This window comes from Geotrypetes seraphini, chromosome 2, assembly GCF_902459505.1.
Source record: "Geotrypetes seraphini chromosome 2, aGeoSer1.1, whole genome shotgun sequence".
Taxonomy (NCBI): Eukaryota; Metazoa; Chordata; class Amphibia; order Gymnophiona; family Dermophiidae; genus Geotrypetes; species Geotrypetes seraphini.
This window is the reverse complement of record NC_047085.1, coordinates 164,140,099-164,163,752: the sequence shown is the minus strand read 5'-3', so window position 1 is coordinate 164,163,752 and position 23,654 is coordinate 164,140,099. Positions and strand designations below refer to the sequence as shown.

General features: G+C 43.2%; 1 pseudogene; it reads left to right on the top strand.

Annotated features, from left to right (window-relative positions):
• The first annotated feature begins 3,414 nt into the window (after window positions 1-3,414).
• On the top strand, window positions 3,415-14,147 carry LOC117354840 (annotated as a pseudogene).
• Window positions 14,148-23,654: the final 9,507 nt, after the last annotated feature.

Here is a 23,654-nt window from a genome sequence, read left to right as displayed (position 1 = left end):
TTCTATGAAAAGGTTTATATTTAAAAAGCCTTTAACTAAATATTTTAATAAATCATTTTAATACCTTTTGCAGTGTAATAGCAGCAAGAGGCTTTGAAATGAAATTGTTGCAGCGAGCAGATGTTAGTTGTAAGTGCTGTTGTTATCATCAATGGCTTAGAGAAAAGTCATGGGAAAAAAGAAAGGAGTGTAAAGTTTTATATACTGCAGATGTAGAAGAATCATTTTTAAAATTCTGGACAGCTTTTAATCATTATTTTATGGCTTTTCCCCATTTGGGGGGGGGGGGAGATGAAGCTATCAAGCTGTGTTACAGCAGTAACCCACATTATTTACCGCTTTAACATATGTTAAAAGGAACTAACGTGAGTTACATAATGCAGTGTTAGGCAAGTCATCACAAGGTATAATAGTAATGAGAAGCAAAGAGTGCAAATGCATGCAAAGTTCCTCATTACTATGCAAATGTCATAGCACAGTGTCCTAATGGTTCAAGTTGCAGGCAAAGGCAATGACTGGGGATCACTCCTGCCTAGGGACCCACTGGATCACAACAAACATTTGTAGATTGACCTAACATTTGCTTGCAGCAAGAAGCCCAGGTCAGTAACTTTTGGGAGGAGGGTGGTGCGAGGGGTTTGGTCAAGGTGGATGGGGTCAGTGTGTGGAGAGGGGTAAACCCAGATAGCCCCTAAGATCTGGCTTGGGAATACTGGGCCATGGCTTTGAGGCCAGATATTCCCAGACCAATTGACTAAAGCTGCCACCGAGATGGCTCACAAGCAGCATTGTTCATTTACACCAGGATTTAACAACCTGTGGTACCAAGATGTCACAGGTTAAGGATTCCTGTGGTAAATTATAGTGCAATAAAAGTCTGCCTTTTACTATAGATGATGACTTCCTCCCTCTGTGTTTAATGAGTACTGAACACATTTTCCTTGGTTTAAATGGATTTCTCATCCTCTATAATAAAACCCTAAGTGCATATGCGCACTTACAACGGCGTGATCCCTGCCACCGTGATGTGTGCTTCCATGTCAGACATGCGCAGTAGAAGGAGCCAGCGATGGTATGCTGGCTCCTTCTACTGCACATGCGGAGGCATCTAAGCCACGGAGGCGGCAACCATGCCGGTGACTCCCCCACTCCCGCCTTACAGGTCCCCCAGGCCTGGTTGTGGCCCGTGGTCTGGCTGGCTCCCTCAGTCCATTGCCATGGCGGCGGCTCCTCTTACAAGCTGTACGAGCATCGGAAGCCTCCCTGACGTGATGTCAGAGAGAAGGCTTCTGACGCAAGTGCGGATTGTGAGAAGAAACGTGGCGGCAGCTTTGAGGAAGAGAAATGCTGCTACCCTGCAGCACAGGGAAGGGGGGGGGATGCTGCTGCTACTGCACAGGGAAGTGGGGGGAATACTGCTCCTACTTCACAGGGAAGTGGGGGGGGGAGAGGGAAAGGGAGCAAGCTTGGTTTGCTTTGGGGGTGGAGACACACAGAAAGACAGCGGGCAGGGTGAAAGAAAGAAGGGGCCAGAGAGAGACACAGACAGAAAGAAAGGCAGAACATAAAAACTGCCATCTCCGGATCAGACCTTCAGTCCATTAAGTCCAGCGATCAGCACATGTGGAGGTCCAGCCAGGTGTACACCTGGCGTAATTTTAGTCACCCATATCCCTCTATGCCTCTCGTAAGGAGATGTGCATCTAGTTTGCTTTTAAATCCTAGAATGTTGGATTGCGTAATAACCTCCTCTGGGAGAGCATTCCAGGTGTCCACCACTCATTGCGTGAAGCAGAACTTCCTGATATTTGTCCTGGACTTGTCCCCCCTTAGCTTCAGTCCATGTCCTCTTGTCCGTGTCACATTGTAAATAATTTTTTTTCCTGCTCTATTTTGTCGATTCCTTTCAGTATTTTGAAAGTCTCGATCATATTCCCTCGCAGTCTCCTTTTCTCAAGAGAGAACAATCCCAGTCTCTTAAGTCGTTCCTCATATTCCAAGTTGCTCGTCTCTACACCCTCTCCAGCAGTTTTATATCCTTCTTTAGGTTGGGAGACCAATGTTAGACACAGTATTCCAAGTGTGGTCTGACCATTGCCCTATAAAGCGGCATTATAACTTTCTTCGATCTACTCGTGATTCCTTTCTTTATCATGCCTAACATTCTATTTGCTTTCTTTGCTGCTGCCGCACATTGTACCAACGGTTTCAGGGTCCTAACTATCAGTACACCCAGGTCCTTTTCTTGTTCACTCTTATCCAGAGTTGCACCTGACATTCTATACTCGTATTCCTTGTTCTTTCTGCCTAAATGCATTACTTTGCACTTTTCCACATTAAACTTCATCTGCCATTTCTCCGTCCATTTCTCTAACTGACACAAGTCACTCTGGAGTTCCTCACTATCCTTCTGCGATCTGATTGCCCGGCATAGCTTTTTGTCATCTGCAAACTTGATGATCTCACTGGATGTTCCTTCTTCTAGGTCATTGATGAAAATATTAAATAAGATGGGCCCAAGTACCGAGCCCTGTGGCACACCGCTAGTCACTTCTCCCAGTCTGAGAATTTTACATTTATGCCACTCTCTGCTTTCTGTTCTCCAGCCATTTGCCTATCCATCTTAGTATATCTCCCTCTTTATAGTTTTCTGAGAAGTCTTTCATGTGGAACCTTGTCGAATGCTTTCTGGAAGTTCAAATATATTATGTCCAATTTGTTTGTTCACGGTCTCAAAAAATTGAAGTAAAGGGGGCCAGGGAGAGAGACAGAAAGAAAGACAAATAGTCTAGCACCCGTTAATGTAACTGGCTTAAACACTAGTATCCATATAATTCTCAATATGAATGGAGACACACTCTTGTTAAAAAATAAATTGTACATAACATCAACTAGCAAGGAATCGAGTGTACTGTGTACTATTTAGACATCTGAGGAAAAAGACCATGGTTATGGCTTCACTCATTAAGAGTACACTCTACTGTGATATTTTTATCAGAAAAAGAATGTTATAACTGCTTCTGACAACAGCTGGGAAAGTATATATATTGTGAAGCACAACCTGATGAAGCCGTGACTGTCAAATGGCTGGGCCACCATTGGGTGCAACTTAAGTGTTTCATTTGTTTTCTTGCTGCAGAAGTTGGTTGCAGTATTAAATTATCTAAATTGTCTAAATTATCTAAATGTCGAGGTGTACTGGATGGCGGTGCGGGTTGAAAGTGGCACTCAAAGTTAAGCAGGAGAAATGAGGATAAATCAGTTCAGGGATCCAGGGAGGAGATGCCGAACCGATCTACCTTCGAGCCAGAAAGAAGACCGACTAGAGCCGGCTTGTCATTCCCCAGCCACTGATGGTGGACAGATCCTGCGCTGAAGGAAAAGGAACGCAGGCCTGAGACGGCGGGCAAGAGAATGGCTAATAAAGAAATATTTGAAGATACTATCGACAAGCATATCATCATTTAGAAATATAAGATTTGGAAAAGAACACTCCTTTCCTTTATGATCTGGTTATGACACATGCTCCTGAATGGCCCAGTCTTACTGTACAGTGGCTTCCTGATGTTACTAGGCCTGAAGGAAAGGATTATGCTCCTCACTGGCTGGTGCCAGGGACTCACACCTCTGATGAGCAGAATCATTTGGTGGTTGCTCATGTTCAGATTTCTAATGATGATGCTCAGTTTGATGCTTCTCACTATGATAGTGAGAAAGGAGAGTTTGGAGGCTTTGGATCTGTTACTGGCAAAAATGAAACCAAAATCAAAATCAACCATGAAGGAGAAGTAAACTGGGCTTTCTACATGCACAGAACCCTTGTATCATTGCAACAAAAACACTGTCTTCTGATGTGCTGGTATTTGACTATACCAAACATCCATCCAAGCCAGATCCAAATGGAGAATGTAACCCTGACCTTAGGTTAAGAGGTCACCAGAAAGAAGGTTATGGTTTATCATGGAACTCCAATCTGAGTTGACATCTCCTCAGTGCATCTGATGACCCCACTGTTTGATTATGGGACATAAATGCTGATCCAAAGGAAGGCAAGATCTTTGATGCCAAAGCAATCTTCACTGGCCACTCTGCTTTTGGCAAGGATGTGGCCTGGCATTTGCTTCATGAATCACTGTTTGGATCTGTTGCTGATGATCAGAAACTTATGATTTGGGACACCGGGTTTAATACAACATCCAAGCCTAGTCATTCTGTCGATGCCCACACTGCTGAAGTCAACTGTCTCTCATTTAATCCATACAGTGAATTTATATTAGCCACAGGCTCTGCTGATAAGACTGTGGCTCTGTGGGATCTATGGAACTTGAAGCTGAAACTCCATTCCTTTGAGTCTCATAAAGAAGGGATTTTGCAGGTTCACTGGTCTTCTCATAATGAAACCATTCTTGCTTCAAGTGGTATAGACCGTAGACTTAACGTATGGGATTTAGGTAAAATTGTGGAAGAACAGTTACATGTGCCCAGCAAATCTCAACCCTTTTCACCCAATAACCTATTATTATTTATCCAAATGTGTCTAATGCTCAGATCTGGCCCAAGGTTATAAGGCACCCTGTGAAAACCCTCAACTGGCACCCTCTCTCCATGGCTCAAGGTCCTACCCTTTCTTTCTCCCTGTTATAATCTTGTATCTTTTCTCCTCTTCTTTCCCCCCAGATCTCCCATTCCCCTAAGGACCTACATTTCATATCCCCTTCCCTACCCTCACTCCACATCTCTCCCTACTTCCCAGCTATTGCTGACTCTGCTCTATTTGCCTTCAGGCTAGTCTGAAGCTTAAACAAACCTGTGTTGACCTTATAAACACAGCCCCATGCTCAACCATTCTCATGTCCTATCTCCATCTAATGCTGACTTCCTGTTATGGGGTGGGACATTACAGCAGTTGAATACTGGCATGTGCTTAAGGAGCACATGCAATGCAAACTTGTTGCTTTTTTGGTTTGCTTGTTTTTTTAGCTTTGGGCCAACCAGGGAACAGATGGGGGTGGTGATAAGCCCAGAAAGAGGACTTAACACATGGAATATTTTCTCACACATTAGAGCCTCACTACTGTCACCAACCATCCCTTAATCAGAGTTCAGTGGGTGGCTAGTGGCACTATTTCATTATATAAGCTTCAATTATGAGCCCCATATTGTTTGTTTGCGTCTATAAAAAAAAATATGTAACCCAGAAAAGAGTTCCTTGCAGTAAACTCTTTATTCCAATATACATAACTGATTGAGCAGGTGTTTTGGGGTTTTTTTCTGGTTTATTGAGTTCCTGTTGCATTTAAAAATTCCTTGGAACCTGTTGTGGAATTATTGTATAGCCCTGTTTGAACTTTTAAAAGAATATACTGTTAGGTGACTTAAACCTATACTTTGATGACTTTCCCTCCAGGAATAGAAAAATGCTTACTGTACCTAAAGATATAAGACACATGCAAGCCTGGAGGCTATTGAAGTGATGTATATTCAGGTATAGTAGGTGTTTTTCTATTTCTGGAAGGATCACATTTACAAAAAAAAAAAAAGCTATAGAGGAATTTGAACCTTTGTTTCTTGTCACCGGCCAGGGTCTGCATTAGCTCTACAGCAGCCCTCCACCAGGTGGCAGTAAAACAAAAAGTACGAGGCACTCTTCTGCAATGAAGCAGAAGCTCTACAGGGGGTGCTGGTTTGAATCTTAGAGAACTCCTCCTTATAGACAACCCAGCCACACAGATACAAAAGTACCAAAAGAGGTTTGGTTCAAAAGTAAAAATCAAAAGTTTATTATACAAGTCTTTTGCACTCAGAGTAATTGCACATATTGAGAAAACCCTTAAACAATAACAGCAGAAAAACAAATGATGATGGTTCACTCCTTAATAGGGAGAGATTTTTCAGGATCTGCCAGATTCCAAGATGGCCGCTGTGGTTCTGGCAGCTTGTTGCTGGGCCATGCCTAGTTTCCAGCTTGTGATAACTTTCAGGGTTTTCCCCACAATAAAAGCAAATCAAAAATCAATAATTACTTAAATGCATTTCTTAGCTCATTGCTTAAGTTTCTAGTAATTGTTCTTATCCAAAAACAAGTAAGTATTTGAAAACATTTCATTTCAGAAAAATGGCTCAGCTGGAAACTTTCCTTTAAAGCAATAAGCCATTCAAAATGGACCCCCTTCCCCAACAGCATCAAAGTCCAGGTTGCAGCTATCCTTCTGGTACACTCACACACACAGCTTCATAGGTCCTTTACCAGTAGCAAAATAATACTGACTGGCAAAGTCAATTAAATTAGTCTCAATGTTCCAAAAACCAAAAATTATTCCCAAACAAAAACTGTTTCCCCAGGGGTGTTACAAACACTTAGTTGACTGATGCACAACTTTCTGTCAAGGCCTCTATTCAGTTTGGCTTTTGTGAGAGCAGCTTTAAACAATAATTCACACAGCAGCAAATATCTTCATTACTAAGCCCAGAAGTTTAAGTTAGCTCCATGGTTTCACCTCCAGAGTTAGACTTGCACATCCAATGCTGGGCCATATCTGGGCACCGGCATTGAACATAAGAACATAAGAATTGCCATACTGGGATGGACCGAAGGTCCGTCAAGCCCAGTATCCTGTTTCCAACAGTAGCCAATCCAGATCCCAAGTACTTGGCAGAAACCCAAATAGTAGCAACATTCCAGAGCTGAGTTTGTGATGTCATAATGCCTCATTCCACCAATGCCTAAGAGCCAAACTCATCAGTGATATCATAATGGCTTGATTGTCCTATACTTGGTTCATATAAGAGTTGCCATACTGAGACAGACCAAAGGTCCATCACGCCCAATATCCTGTATGCAACAGTGGCCAACCTAGGTCCCAAGTTTCTACCAGCCCTTCTTCATAAAGAAGCATGTCACCTACCTCCATAAACTCCTGTGAAGCAGTCAGCTCTAAATCAGGTATTTCCTCAGCTTCACCCACATCTAGCATCAGGTTTTCCCTCAGGCTGATGGCTTTTAAGAAGCAATACCTTAGGTGCGGCTCTGCTTCTCCTGGGCAGTGACAAGGGTGCTGCTTCCCCCTGATTGCTGGTTCCTCTGCTGCTCTCCTGGCTGCTGGCCTCCTTACTGCTCTCAGGGTCAAGTTTAAATAGGAAAGAGTCCTGCCTACACCTGTGAAGAATAGGAATGGACAGGTACTCTCTCTGCTTCCCCCTTTGACGGGACTGCAGAATGCAGTCAGGAAAAAAAATTGCTGTTTTTTTTCTGAACAGTGACAAAATGGCTTCCCTTCCTGTTTGTGGGTATTCTCCCTTTGTCCTCTGTTGGGCTTGCTTGCCAAAGATCCAGGCCATAGGAACTGGACCTAGGATAGGCAGCCCTGTTATTCTGCTCCTCGGGGAAACTATACTAGTGGGCTCTAAACCCCTCTGATCCTGGCTTGCTCTGATACTTCCCCTGTGGCAAGTCGGGGATGCCACTAGAATTGCCATATTCTTGACTTATGAGATAGTGCGCTATACTTACAACTAGTTTACTCTATTCTGTAAATATATCGGTGTAGCCATTTTAATATGAATCCTGCCAGACAACATTGCTATGCCTTGTTTTTACTCCTTTATAATTTAAATGTTTCAGTTTGCAAAAGGGTTGTTCAGGATAGCATGACAGGGAAAAGTATGTCACTGGTGAAAACCCTGATTTAAACCCAATAATTGTGAAAACTGTCCTTGTTTCTAGGGTAGGGAACAAGCCCAACATACCTGTCACCTGTCCTAAAAAAAGGGCAGGGAGTGCAGCTAATAGGGGACACTGTAGTGAGGAATAGGATTTCTACTACTAGCCCCTATCATTCCTTTTATGAACAGAGTGCTGACTCTCACATTAGCCCACAAGCAAAACTGGTTAACACAGAAAGGGTTAAGAAAAGGGGTGAAAAAGAGAGAAAAGCAGTGCTCAAGGCATAACCTGTGGTTGCCCCAGGAGACAGTGCAAGACAAACGTCTCAGAGTAATAAATTAGGCACAGCTGAAAACACAAGCAAGCAGCCAGGAAGTCAGAGGGAAGGAAGCTTCAGAGAAAGCTTAGAATGACCTATGGTAAGTCAAGTGCCTGTGAACTTTGTTGAGGAGAACTACAAAGCTGATAGGAACATAGTTCCAAGGCAAAATTCAGCCTGAAGAAATGAGCAACTTTACTCAGCAGCGTCACAGGATATGTTGACCTACGCTTATTTTTTTAATACAGTTTTACATCTATATACTTTTGAAGAAACCACACTTGTACCCCTGAAGAAGGCTCTTAGGTCGAAACACAGTCCATGTTGGGTTTCCTGTATCAAGTTGTGGACGGTTTATTGACACTTTTTATCAAATTAAAGTGTACATCAGTAACATCAGTCTTCATAGTTGTTTGGTTTGGAAAGGAACAACTGGAACAAATTTATCAACCCAAGAAAAGGGTATGTCCTCAGGTTCAGAGGGGGAAGAAAGGCTCTATGGTGCAGTTATCTCTATGGAACTATAGGGCAATTTCCCTGACATTTTAGAGAGTGAAACTGAAATGGATTGGAATTCAGGAGGAGATGAAGGAATGCATGAAGAATGTATGAGTAAGTAATACACAGTTTAGAAAGTGGGTGAAAAGTACTATACTTACATTACATTACATTAGTGACTTCTATTCCGCCTATACCTTGCAGTTCAAGGCGGATTACAAAAGAGCTGACTGGACATTTCCAATGAAGTCACAATAGTTTGGGGGGTTTTTTGGGTTACAAAAGAGGTGAGAAAGCTGGATAAATTCCGTAAGAACTTGCAATTGGATAGTAAGATGACTGTACATTTCTAGGTAATATAACTTGCAATTGGATAGTAAGATGACTGTACAATTCTAGGTAGTATAACAAATAGGTTACAGTTAGGTTACAAATAAGATTACATTACATTTCAGGGATCTGGTGTTTTGAGGAGGAAGAGATTACCTAAGTGGGGGCTTTGGGAGGGAAATTTACCTGGGAGGAGGGGGAAGGGGGGGTTAAGATATCTGGATACACTGAAATAGGTGGTCCTAAGGACTATAATATGCAGTAGTGGTAGTAAGTTTAAATATTTAGGAAATTAATAAATGGCTTTGGTAGTGGGTGCTGAGAAGTCTGTCCCCTCTAGCCTTAAGTGCTGAGTAAATAGGGGAATGGGTCTGAAGCTGGTTTGGTACTGGAAGGAGTTAGAACCCTTAAGCAAACTCAAAGCCCTGATCTACTTAGAATCCATTGTAGCAGCAATTTTTAGAGGGATTAGGACCATCAAATCACATTGAGTGGGACGGTTCCCCTCTTCACTGACCCAGGATTAGGAACAGGTCAGTGAGGTGTATGACTTCCCATGTGTTGCACCCTTAACAGAACAGATTTATTAGAATTTCTAAATTGTATTCTTTTTTACTTCCCACCTAGCTCTTGGAATCTGGCTAAACAGTATTTTTATGAATTTATTTTTAGCAACTCACTAGTGACCCCACATTGTTTACTGTTAGGTGACATTAACCTCCACTTGGAAGTGGAATCTGGTCAAGATGTGGTCGATCTTACTGCTTTTTTAATCTTCATTAGATTATTCTTTTTCACAACCTTCTCAAACTCATATTGGAGGTCATCATCTTGATTTGGTATCATTAACCACCAAATCAGAACTCATACCTAAAATTGTGTTACAGGGAGGATGATGAGCCTTGCTCAGCCCACTATATTTATTATTTTTCTTTAGGATGGTTCAAGCAAAAACAAGAAATCCTCATTAGGAAACCAGTTAACCCAACTGAATTTTGGAAATGGGTTGACTCACTACCAGAAGGTAATATCTCCGATTTTCCGTCTAATTGGAAAAATAATTGTAACATCATCTTAGATGAAATTGCCCCTAAGCATGCTATAAAAAGACGATCAGATGATTCCAAAAAGTGGTATGATGCTGAATTACTAGGGGTAAAACGAGTAGTATGTTGCCTTGAGAAAAAATGGTTAAAAACAAAATTAGTTGCTGACAAAGAAAAGTGGAGGAATGAAGTCAGACATTATAAACTATTATTAAGGGATAAGCGAAAAACATATTACTCGGCTAAAGTAGGGATCACTAGTACTAATGTTAAAAACCTATTTCAACTGGTAAATAACGTGTTCAATGTGACTAAAAAGATGCAATCGTCATGGTAATATAGTAGATGACGACAGATAAAGACCCGAATGGTCCATCCAGTCTGCCCAACCTGATTCAATTTAAATTTTTTCTTCTTAGCTATTTCTGGGCAAGAATCCAAAGCTTTACCTGGTACTGTGCTTGGGTTCCAACTGCCGAAATCTCTGTTAAGACTTACTCCAGCCCATCTACACCCTCCCAGCCATTGAAGCCCTCCCCCAGCCCATCCTCCACCAAACGACCATATACAGACACAGACCGTGCAAGTCTGCCCAGTACTGGCCTAAGTTCAATATTTAATATTATTTTCTGATTCTAAATCCTCTGTGTTCATCCCATGCTTCCTTGAACTCAGTCACAGTTTTACTCTCCAACACCTCTCTCGGGAGCGCATTCCAAGCATCCACTACCCTCTCCGTAAAGTAAAATTTCCTAACATTGCCCCTGAATCTACCACCCCTCAACCTCAAATTATGTCCTCTGGTTTAACCATTTTCCTTTCTCTGGAAAAGATTTTGTTCTACGTTAATACCCTTCAAGTATTTGAATGTCTGAATCATATCTCCCCTGTCCCTCCTTTCCTCTAGGGTTTACATATTCAGGGTTTCCAGTCTCTCCTCATACATCTTCTGGCGTAAGCCTCCTATCATTTTCGTCACCCTCCTCTGGACCGCCTCAAGTCTTCTTACGTCCTTCGCCAGATACGGTCTCCAAAACTGAACACAATACTCCAAGTGGGGCCTTACCAATGACCTGTACAGGGGCATCAATACCTTCTTCCTTCTACTGACTACGCCTCTCTTTATACAGCCCAGCATCCTTCTGACAGCAGCCACTGCCTTGTCACACTGTTTTTCCACCTTTAGATTTTCGGACACTATCACCCCAAGGTCCCTCTCCTCCTAGAATATTTGGTTCCTTCCTATTATTAATCCCCAAATGCATTACTCTGCATTTCTTTGCATTGAATTTTAGTTGCCAGGCATTAGACCATTTCTCTAACTTTTGCAGATCCTTTTTCATATTTTCCACTCCCTCTTCGGTGTCTACTCTGTTACAAATCTTGGTATCATCTGCAAAAAGGCACACTTTTCCTTCTAACCCTTCAGCAATGTCACTCACAAACATATTGAACAGGATTGGCCCCAGCACCGAATCCTGAGGGACTCCACTACTCACCTTTCCTTCCTTCGAGCGACTTCCATTAACCACCACCCTCTGGCGTCTGTCCGACAGCTAGTTTGACCCAGTTCACCACTTTGGGTCCTAACTCAGCCCTTCAAGTTTGTTCAACAGCCTCCTATGAGGAACTGTATCAAAGGCTTTGTTGAAATCCAAGTAAATTACATCTAGCATATATCCTCAATCCAGCTCTCTGATCACCCAATCAAAAAATTCAATCAGGTTCGTTTGGCACGATTTACCTTTTGAAAAGCCATGTTGCCTCAGATCCTGTAACCCATTAGATTCAAGGAAGTACACTATCCTTTCTTTCAGCAACACTTCCATTATTTTTCCAACAACTGAAGTGAGGCTCACCAGCCTGTAGTTTCCTGCTTCATCCTTGTGACCACTTTTATGAATAGGGACCACATCCGCTCTCCTCCAATCCCCAGGAATCACTCCCGTCTCCAGAGATTTGTTGAACAAGTCTTTAATAGGACTCGCCAGAACTCTCTGAGCGGATGGATCCCATCTAGTCCCACCGCTTTGTCCACCTTCAGTTTTTCAAGTTGCTCATAAACACCCTCCTCCGTGAACGGCGCAGAATCTACTCCATTTTCTCATGTAACTTTGCCAGACAATCTTGGTCCTTCTCCAGGATTTTCTTCTGTGAACACAGAACAGAAGTATTTGTTTAGCACATTTGGTTTCTCCTCATCACTCTCCACATATTGGTTCCCAGCATCTTTTAGCCTAGCAATTCCATTTTTCATCTTCCTCCTTTCACTAATATATCTGAAAAAAATTTTGTCTCCCTTTTTTACATTTTTAGCCATTTGTTCTTCTGCCTGTGCTTTCGCCAAACTTATCTCTCTCTTGGCTTCTTTCAGTTTCACCCTGTAGTCCTTTCTGCTCTCCTCTTCTTGGTTTTTTTTTTTTATATTTCACGAATGCCAACTCTTTTGCCTTTATTTTCTCAGCCACAAGGTTGGAGAACCATATCAGCTTCCTTTTTATCTTGTTTTATTGATTTTCTTCACTTAAAGATCCATTTTATCGCTCCTTTCAGCTTAGACCACTTCTCTTATGTCCTCCCATCCTAACAGCTCTTTCTTCAGGTACTCTCCCATTGCATTAAAGTCCGTTCGTTTGAAATCTAGGACTTTAAGTATCATGTGGCCGCTCTCCACTTTAGCCGTTATATCAAACCAAACCGTTTGATGATCGCTACTTCCCAGGTGAGCACCCACTCGAACATTAGAGATACTCTCTCCATTGTGAGGACCAGATCCAATATCGCTTTTTCCCTTGTGGGTTCTGTCACCATTTGTCTGAGCATAGCCTCTTGAAAGGCATCCACAATCTCCCTACTTCTTTCCGATTCCACAGACAGAACATTCCAGCCTGCATCCGGTAGGTTGAAATTTCCCAAGAGCAGAACCTCCTCTTTCCTTCCAAACTTTTGGATATCCACAATCAGATCCTTATCATTTTGCTGCAATTGAGTCGGAGGTCTGTAGACTACACCCTTGTAGATAGAAGTTCCATCTTCTCTTTTCAGAGTGATCCATATTGCTTCTTCCTCTCCCCTGGTCCCTTGCATTTCAGTCGCTTGGATATTGATCTTTACATTGGTTACCTCTTTCATCTTCAATTGATTTAGCAAACTTCTTTAGCTCCAAGGTATTATGTCTGAGATCTTCCTCCCTTGCTTAGGGAATATCGATTCCTATTTAAATATGAAAGAAGAAGAAGTTCAAGCAGACTTATCCTGGTCTACTGTTGAAAATCCAGAATTGAATGATTTCTCTAAATTATTTCATAAATATGCACAATCGTATTGTTTTCTAGATCCCTGCTCTTCAGACCTGTTGGTTGTTGATCCTTCAAATTTCAAATTGAAATTATTTGAGTGGTTAACTGACTCTTTAGATGCAAGAAAGTTTCCTCAAGAAGAAGGTAACATAATTATCACTCCAATAATTAAAAACATCAAAGAATCTATATCATTACTATCTAATTAGACCTATAGCGTCGATTCCCTTCTTTGCAAAAATCATGGAGAGCTTGGTTCAAATTCAGTTGCCAAAATATCTTGAGCAACATTTTTTACTTCATGATTCTTAATCGGGCTTTAGATCCCATTTCAGTACTGAAACGGTATTAGCTACATTGTTAGACCAATCTAAATAGTTTACTGAGCAAATGTAGCACATTTATACTTAAATTCGATCTGAGTAATGCCTTTGACTTGGTAGACCATACCAAATTGCTGGCCTGCCTGGATGTTTTCGGTTTACAAGGTAATGTTTTCTTGTGGTTCAAAGGTTTCTTTTTAATCTAGACATTATCAGGTTAGGTTTAATAACAAGCTCTCTTCTATTTGGAAAAATCAGTGTGGTGTCCCTTAGGTCTCCCCACTTTTGCCTACATTATTCAATGTTTACCTTTCTTCATTAGGCCCCTGCCTGAATAATCAGGGTATAGAACTGTTCAGCTATGCTGATGATATTATAATTGTTATACCTTGTAATATAGCTCTGTCCCAGATAACCAATAAGATTGAGTCTGAAATGAAATTGATGAATTCCTGGATGCAGGAATTTAAACTTAAACTCAATTCTGATAAGACAAAGTTCTTTGCGGTGTCACCTTACAAAATTTCCCACGAGCCTGCTATTAGTATAAACTCAACTCTGTATGTCATTCATCCAACAATTAAAATATTAGGAGTTGTTCTGGATCAGCATCTGACCATGAAGAAACAGATAGATGCAGTAGTGCATAAAGGTTATTATACTTTATGAAAATTGTGAACAATCAAACCGTATTTTGAGTTTTGTGCTTTTAGACTTCTGGTTCAATCTTTGTTATTGAGTCTTCTTGACTACTGCAACATTATTTACTTGACAATCACTAAACATTATTTACTTGACAATCACTAAGAAAAACATGAACAGATTATTACTGATTCAGAATATAGCAGTCAGACTGATTTATGTCCTGAAGAAGTATGACCATGTCATGCCGTTTTATTGTGAATTGCATTGGCTGCTGAAGGAGGCCCATGTTCTGTTTAAGTTGGGTTATTTTTGCTATAAGGTCTTGTATGGTACTGCTCCACTCTACTTGGTTAATGAATTTTCTGTAGCATTGCACAAACTTAGTCGAAAATCCCACGCCTTGTTCAATTTTCCTTCAGTACAGGGCTATAAAAGAAATTTCTCAAACATACTTTGGCATTTCAGGTAGCTTCCCATGATAAAAAGTTTAGATCATTATTGCTTACTGCCTCTTCTTATAAACTGTAGAATTCACATGAACACATATCTTTTTTCAAAATATTTGGTTAAATAATCTATTTTGTTCATAATGATATTGTTTATTTATAGTCTTTTGTAAACCGCATTGAACTTATGTTTACGCGGTTAATTAGCATGATGTTATGTTATAAGTGCTTAGCCATTTTTCAGAAGCAGAGAGTGAGGGCAGGGTGGCCTTTGGGCTGACCCTGATGCCAAACCAAAGGAACACCAGCTCTATGGACTTTATGTGGTAAAGACTGAACCAGAGAAGCAGCTAGACTGTGTAAATAACACAGGCATTTTTCTGATTGTTTTTGTATTCTGATGAGCAGTTTTATATGTTTCCAAGTATGGACTGAGCTATTAAGATATGTGGGCCAACTAAAGGTGCCCAGAGGCCCACCTATTTAATTATAAACTAAGAGAATAGATGTTTTTGAACTGATGCTTAGCTTATGGACTGAGTTTCTGGCTCATTTGATGCCATTGCCTCATGGCTCTCCAAGAAATGCTAGATCTTGTGCATGTGGCAGGAGCTAAGCACCCTGCCCTTGGGCAGACCCCAGCCCCATCACAATAGACATCTCCAGTGTAAGGATGTCCTTCTCGTGTATTTTCTAACAGAAAATCTGAACACCTTTCTTGTTTGAAAATGGTTGCAAGATTTTTTATTTTTTTTAAATGTTTTTTTCAATAATTGCTCCACTATTGGTGAGAAACACTTAGGGCTCCTTTGACATAGGTGCCTTAACATGAGGAATAGCGCATGCTAAATTGCTGTGCATGCTAGACCTAGACCTTAACTCCAGCATTGAGCTGGCATTAATTCTAGAAGCGTAGCGTGAGTTTAGAGCGCGCTATAATCCTGCGTGCACTAAAAACACTAGCGCACCTTATTAAAGGAGCCCTTAGCCTCCCCAAGCCTCTTATAGAGATTGCCTATGTGTTTCCCCAGTATCTCAGGAATTAATAAAATGGCAGTTTCAAAAATGAAAATAAAATGTTTGTGGTTTTTTTTAATCCCTTTGTCTTTGTTCCCTGGCCCTAGGTTGTTTTTTTAAGTGTTGTTTTTTTTTTTTTGCCTGTTCATGTTTACATACATTTGAAATATTTCTGTCTCTGCATTTGTCTTTTTCCCAGTGTCATACTGACACACACACACACACTTTTTTTCTCTCTCTCCCTCTCCCCATTTCCCCAGCCTTCACCTGTTCTCTCTCTCTCTCTATCTCCCTCCCCCCACACCCCTGTCTTCACCTTGTCTCTTTCCTCTCTCCTGACTTCAGCCTTCCACTGATGGGATCCCTGCTTTTCTTCTGTGACTGGTCTAACTAAGAGGCTGAGCTGTGCTGCACCAGATGTTGAGTTTGATTTTACATTACCAAGTCTCATTAGACTTGAAACCATAGGAACATACTCGACCTCTGGCGCCCCACCCATTAACCTCATGGTTAGATCAGACAGAGAGGGAAAGCAGAAATCTCACCAGAGAACTTTGTGGAGCTTCAGTACAATTTGGACAAGCCTGATTTACATTACATTACATTACATTAGTGATTTATATTCCGCTTGTGCCTTGCGGTTCTAAGCGGATTACAATTTATAAGACTGGACATTTCCAGTAGCGGTGCAGTACATAAATTCAAGAATGTGTCAAGATACAATTGTTAATCTGGGTTTTTCGGAAGAACTTGAAAGCTAATAGTAGATTATGATAAGTAGTTGTGATGAGTAGATATAGTAATGTCAGGATTCTGGTAGGTTGTTGTGATGAATAGAAATAATAAGAGTCAGGGTTCTGATGTATTGCTATGGTGGTGATGGTGGTGGTCATGGGAGTATTTTCTATTGTTGTTGAGGGGTTATGATGATGGAAAGTGTTTTTTGAAGAGATGAGTTTTGATTTCTTTTCGGAATATTTTGATGTCTGTTGAATTTATCAGTAGGTTGTTGATGGTGGGATCAATCTTTGCTGCTTGTGTCGCTAAAAGGCTGTCGTATATTTTTTTTCGTCTTGTTCCGTTGAGAGGGGGGTGAATGAATAGGCTCCGAGTTCTCCTTAATCTATGAGATAGGTTACGGTGTAGTCTGTTATTTAGGTATATGGGTGCTGTTCCGTGTGTTACTTTGTATAGTAGACAGTAGAATTTGAACTGGGATCTTGCTTTTATTGGTAGCCAGTGTGAGTCTAGGTATGCGTTGGTGATGTGGTCATATTTGCCAAGGGAGTAGATGAGTCTGAGGGCCGTGTTCTGAACCGACTGCAGTTGTCTTAACATATAGTTTGGGCAAGACAAGTAGAGGCTGTTGCAATAATCTAACATACTTAGTACCAGGGATTGTACCAATAACTTGTATTGATCTTTGTTGAAGTATTTTCTTATTTTTCTCAGATTACGCATAGTGAAGAATGCTCTTTGGATGATTTTGTGGATATGAGTCTGCATTGTGCAATTTCTGTCAAGTTGTATTCCCAGGATTTTGAGTGTGTTTTGCATTGGGTACTTGATTGTATTTAATTCTAGTTCAGTGAAAGATGGTTTTTTTTCCTTCTCTAGAAGGAGGAATTTGGTTTTTTCCGTGTTCAGTTTTAGTTTATGACTTGACATCCATTTTTCTACCGTTTCCATTATTATTTTCAAGTGGTTTGTGGGTAAGGGGTCTTGACTGTTAAATGGGAGGATGATAGTTATGTCATCCGCGTAGCTGAATGATACTGTGTTTAGGGCGTCTAGGGTTATGCCGAGGGATGCTATGAAGAGGTTGAATAATATTGGTGATAATGGTGATCCTTGTGGTACTCCGCATGGGTTTGACCATGGGTCGGATATGTGCTCCTTTGACTTGACTCTGTATGTTCGAGTTTTTAGGAAGCTTTGGAACCAGTTGTGAACGTTACCTGAGATCCCTATTGCGTCTAATATCTGGAGTAGTATGTGGTGGTCAACTAGGTCAAATGCCGCTGAGAGATCAAGTTGAATGAGAAGCAGTTTGTTACCTATGCTGAGGTGTTGTCGGACAGTGTCTAATAGTGATACCAGTAGAGTTTCTGTGCTATGGTTAGATCTGAATCCGGATTGTGAGGGGTGTAGTATGTGATGGTCTTCAAGGTAGTTGGAGAGGTGTTGTGCGACAAGGCCTTCTGTTAGTTTGATGTATAATGGGATTGAAGCGATTGGTCTGTAGTTTGCAGGATTGTCTGTAGGACCTTTGGGATCTTTCAGGATAGGTGTAATTATGATTTCTCCTAATTCCGGTGGGAAATGGCCTTCACTTAGTGTAGTTTGGAGCCATAATGTGAGGCTAGCTTTGAATTTGGTGGAAGCTGTAGCTAATAAGTATGAGGGGCAATTATTCAAGTCACATGAGGATTTGCTGTATTTTTTGTAAAGTCTGTTCAAGTCTGACCATTGTATCTTTGGGAAATTTGTCCAGGTCCTGTCTGCTGGGATTGCTTCATCTTTTGTGTGATTGATTTGTATTTCTTCTATGTTGGTTCTTGAATTGTTGAATGTGGATCTGGTTGTGAGGATTTTGAGTTTGAAATAGTCCGCTAATTGAGTGGCTGTGGGAGTTTGGTTTCCTTGGGTGGCGAGATATGGTTTAGTATCTGTGAGGTTTTTTATGATGTCAAAAAGTTTTCTTGTGTCTGGTTTTTCGGTGCCGATTAGTTTAGAGTAGAAGTTTTTCCGTTTTTCCTTCAATTTGGTATTGTATTGTTTTATTTGGATTTTCCATTCTTCTTTGGTATGATTGTGTTTCTGTTTTTTTCCATGTTCTTTCTAATTGTCTGCATTTCCTTTTTAGGTGTAAGAGTTCGTCGTCAAACCATTTGTTAGATGGTCTGTCTATTTTGTTTTTATTTTTTATTGGAGCTAGTTCGTTTAGTGTAGATTCACTTAGGGTCCGCCAGCTGTTTATGAATTCTTTGGGGTTGTTGGGTTCGATTTTGGGGTCGACAGTGTTCCAGAATGTGTTAGGTTCGATTTTCGGTCTGATCATGATGTGTGATTTCTTTGGGATGGGTTTGTTGTTGTTTTGAGCCCAATTGATAGTGAATGAGTATTTGAAGTGGTCTGACCAGAGGGTGGGGTGCCAGAACCCATTTGAGATGTGAATATTTTGTGTGTTTTGGTTTGGAGATGAATAAGCTGCTATATCTAGTTGATGACCTTTTTCGTGAGTGGGTTCTGGGTTGAGAATTTGGTAAGATAGTGAGTTGAGGTATGACAGTATATCTGTTGCTTGTTTGGATGATTGATCTTCTAAATGGAGGTTTAAGTCTCCTAGAATCAAGTTATGTGTGGAGGAGAGAGAATTCTGGAAGATGAATTCTTCGATTTCTTGTTTTGCTGAGTTCCATTTTCCTGGTGTAATGTAGCAGAGAAGACAGTTCATGTTTCCAATGAGTGATTTGTCTGATATTTGGCAGGCTAATAGATCTAGGTAAGGGGTGGAGTGCTTGCTTAGGACGTCTATGTTGAAATTGTTTTTTGTTATGATTGCTATACCTCCTCCTCTCCTGTTTTCTCGACATACTAGTTCTAGTTTATATCCTTTGGGGCAGAATTCTGTGATGCTTGGATCTGAATCGGAGGTGAGCCATGTTTCCGTTAAAAAGAGGCAGCTTAGATTGTCTTTGATCAGCCAGTCTTTGATTAATTCTGCTTTTGGGTTGATGGATCTAATGTTCATGTATGCGCAAGATATTGCGGAGATTTTTGTGTTGGGGTTATAGGTTGTGTTTGTGATAGTTCTTAGTGAAGTTTGGTGTTTTTGTGTGCTTGAGTTAGGCGTTGTTGGGGGTCTTTTTCCTCCGATAGTGGAGTTGCTGGCTTGGTTGGATATTGGACATGGAATTAGCGTTCTAGTGGTATGCAGTTTTCTGGTTTGTAGAACAGGTCTGTGCGTTGTTGTTAGGATAGGGATGGTATGAGTTTGATATCCGGTAGTTTTCCATTTTGCTATAAATGTGGCAATTAGTATGAGGATAAGGATGAGGTTGGGTGTACGCATTGCCATTTTTTTTTTTTTTTTATTGTTTGTGAGGACTGCGGTTTAGTAAGCTATGATGTATAGGTTGAGATTAAAGTTCTGGCTGCTTCCAGTTCAAGGTGGTATATGCTGGTGGTATCTGCTGGGTCCGCCGCTGGTCGGGGAGAGGGGCGGAGCAGGGCTCCCACGCGACCTCTCCTCTGATCCTGCTGGTGCTGGAGGGGGCCCGAAAGTGGTCTTGCGCCGTTGGCGCTGGTAGTGTGTCCTGGGTCCGCCGCTGGTCGGGGAGAGGGGCGGAGCAGGGCTCCCACGCGACCTCTCCTCTGATCCTGCTGGTGCTGGAGGGGGCCCGAAAGTAGTCTTGCGCCGTTGGCGCTGGTAGTGTGTCCCGGGTCCGCCGCTGGTCGGGGAGAGGGGCGGAGCAGGGCTCCCACGCGACCTCTCCTCTGATCCTGCTGGTGCTGGAGGGGGCCCGAAAGTGGTCTTGCGCCGTTGGCGGTGGTAGTGTGTCCCGGGTCCGCCGCTGGTCGGGGAGAGGGGCGGAGCAGGGCTCCCACGCGACCTCTCCTCTGATCCTGCTGGTGCTGGAGGGGGCCCGAAAGTGGTCTTGCGCCGTTGGCGCTGGTAGTGTGTGCTGGGTCCGCCGCTGGTCGGGGAGAGGGGCGGAGCAGGGCTCCCACGCGACCTCTCCTCTGATCCTGCTGGTGCTGGAGGGGGCCCGAAAGTGGTCTTGCGCCGTTGGCGCTGGTAGTGTGTGCTGGGTCCGCCGCTGGTCGGGGAGAGGGGCGGAGCAGGGCTCCCACACGACCTCTCCTCTGATCCTGCTGGTGCTGGAGGGGGCCCGAAAGTGGTCTTGCGCCGTTGGCGCTGGTAGTGTGTCCCGGGTCCGCCGCTGGTCGGGGAGAGGGGCGGAGCAGGGCTCCCACGCGACCTCTCCTCTGATCCTGCTGGTGCGGGGGGGGGCCCGAACGTGGTCCTGCGCCGTCGGGGCGGGTAGTGGGTCCCGGGTGCGCCGCTGGTCGGGGAGAGGGGCGGAGCAGGGCTCCCACGCGACCTCTCCTCTGATCCTGCTGGTGCTGGAGGGGGCCCGAAAGTGGTCTTGCGCCGTTGGCGGTGGTAGTGTGTCCCGGGTCCGCCGCTGGTCAGGGAGAGGGGCGGAGCAGGGCTCCCACGCGACCTCTCCTCTGATCCTGCTGGTGCTGGAGGGGGCCCGAAAGTGGTCTTGCGCCGTTGGCGCTGGTAGTGTGTCCCGGGTCCGCCGCTGGTCGGGGAGAGGGGCGGAGCAGGGCTCCCACGCGACCTCTCCTCTGATCCTGCTGGTGCTGGAGGGGGCCCGAAAGTGGTCTTGCGCCGTTGGCGCTGGTAGTGTGTCTCGGGTCCGCCGCTGGTCGGGGAGAGGGGCGGAGCAGGGCTCCCACGCGACCTCTCCTCTGATCCTGCTGGTGCTGGAGGGGGCCCGAAAGTGGTCTTGCGCCGTTGGCGCTGGTAGTGTGTCCCGGGTCCGCCGCTGGTCGGGGAGAGGGGCGGAGCAGGGCTCCCACGCGACCTCTCCTCTGATCCTGCTGGTGCTGGAGGGGGCCCGAAAGTGGTCTTGCGCCGTTGGCGCTGGTAGTGTGTCCCGGGTCCGCCGCTGGTCGGGGAGAGGGGCGGAGCAGGGCTCCCACGCGACCTCTCCTCTGATCCTGCTGGTGCTGGAGGGGGCCCGAAAGTGGTCTTGCGCCGTTGGCGCTGGTAGTGTGTCTCGGGTCCGCCGCTGGTCGGGGAGAGGGGCGGAGCAGGGCTCCCACGCGACCTCTCCTCTGATCCTGCTGGTGCTGGAGGGGGCCCGAAAGTGGTCTTGCGCCGTTGGCGCTGGTAGTGTGTCCCGGGTCCGCCGCTGGTCGGGGAGAGGGGCGGAGCAGGGCTCCCACGCGACCTCTCCTCTGATCCTGCTGGTGCTGGAGGGGGCCCGAACATGCTGCTATATGATTTACATCTCAAACTCAGCTTCAGGGTCATTATATTCAGCACTGTTCTCCTAGGCCAGGTGGTTCATAGTACTTGAATATCTGATGGAAAATATAGAATGTCACAAAAACTTAACAGACTTTGGCTGAGTCATACAATAATTTATCCTCCACTGCCCCCAGTATTCAAGGCATTTGAAATGTGATTTCAGAATGCCAAAGATTCTTGCAATGAGAGCTGTATGAACCTCTGAGTTTTATTATAATGTTCCTCTACTGGAGTGTCAAGATGAAAGATAGGAGTCATTTGTCAAGGTCTTGGGGGGTTCAAACAGACTACAAAAATAGTATAAAGAAGGACAGATATGAATTATTAAAAAATGAATGGTTAACAAGACTAAGAATGTTATAATGCCTCTGTATTGCTCCATGGTGCAGCCTTAGCTGGAGTATTGCATTCAGTTTTTGTCTCCTTATCCCAAGAAAGATAAAGCAGCACTAGAAAAGGTTCAAAGAAGAGCAACCAAGATGATAAAAGGGATGGAACTCCTCTTCTATTAAGAAAAACTAAAAAGGCTAGGGCTCTTTGGCTTGGAAAAGAGACGGCTAAGGGGAGATATGATTGAAGTCTACAAAATCCTGAGTGGAGTAGAACGGGTACAAGTGGATCAGATTTTTACTCTGTCAAAAATTACAAGGACTAGGGGACACTCAATGAAGTTACAGGGAAATACTTTTAAAACCAATAGGAGGAAATATTTATTTCACTCAGAGAATAGTTAAGCTCTGGAACGTGTTGCCAGAAGTTGTGGAAAGAGTGGAGAGCGTAGCTGGTTTTAAGAAAGGTTTGGACAATTTCCTGTAGGAAAAGTCCATAGTCTTGTTATTGAGAAATACATGGGGGAAGCCACTGCATGACCTGGATCGGTAGCATGGGATATTGCTACACCTTGGGTTTTGGCCAGGTACTGGTGACTTAGATTGGCCACAGTGTGAATGGGCTACTGGGCTTGATGGACAATTGGTCTGACCCAGTAAGGCAATTCTTATGTTCAGTGGCAGTAATTTAACTAACACAGATGTGCTTCATTCTATATCTGACCATGTTTTGTCATCCAATGTTCTACCACACTCTGTCATGCTGTTTGCTATCCTTATCCTTATCTATATATATAAAATCGGAGGTGTGTATGTGTGTGTGTTTGTGTGTATGTGCCGCGATCACGCAAAAACGGCTTGCCCGATTTGAACGAAACTTGGTATGCAGATCCCTCACTACCTGGGGTGATATGTTCTGGGGGTCTCGCGGCCCACCTGCACACATGGGCGGAGCTACAAACAGAAAATCAGATTTCACCCATTCAAGTCAATGGGAAAAATGTAAAAAGCTGTGGGACCGATTTGAACGAAACTTGGTATGCAGATCCCTCACTACCTGGGGTGATATGTTCTGGAGGTCTCGCGGCCCACCTGCACACGTGGGCGGAGCTACAAACATAAAATCATATTTCACCCATTCATGTCAATGGAAAAAATGTAAAAAGCTGTGGGATCTCCAGTTATTTTACTTAGCAACCTTGACCCACCAAAACTTTGCAATGGCACAAGGCTTTGTGTAAAGAGGTTACTGTCCAATGTAATTGAAGCGACTATCTTAACTGGAAAGGGACAAGGTGAAACCGTATTTATCCCGCGGATACCACTTATTCCAACAGATCTTCCTTTTCAGTTTAAGAGATTGCAAATTCCAGTGAGACTTGCATTCTCTATCACAATCAACAAATCACAGGGACAGACTATTACATACTGTGGAGTGGATTTAAGATCCCCCTGTTTTTCCCATGAACAACTCTATGTTGCTTGCTCAAGGGTGGGTTCACCCAAGAATTTATATGTTCTTGCTCCTGGAGGTGAAACTAAAAATGTTGTTTATAATCAAGTTTTGTGTTAGTTGTATTGTATTCATTTTGTCAAATATTTCACATTATTATTTGAATATTGTACTTTTTATAAAGCTGTAAAAAAATAATTTATTTCACCACTATAAAGTATCTTTTTTTTAATCCAT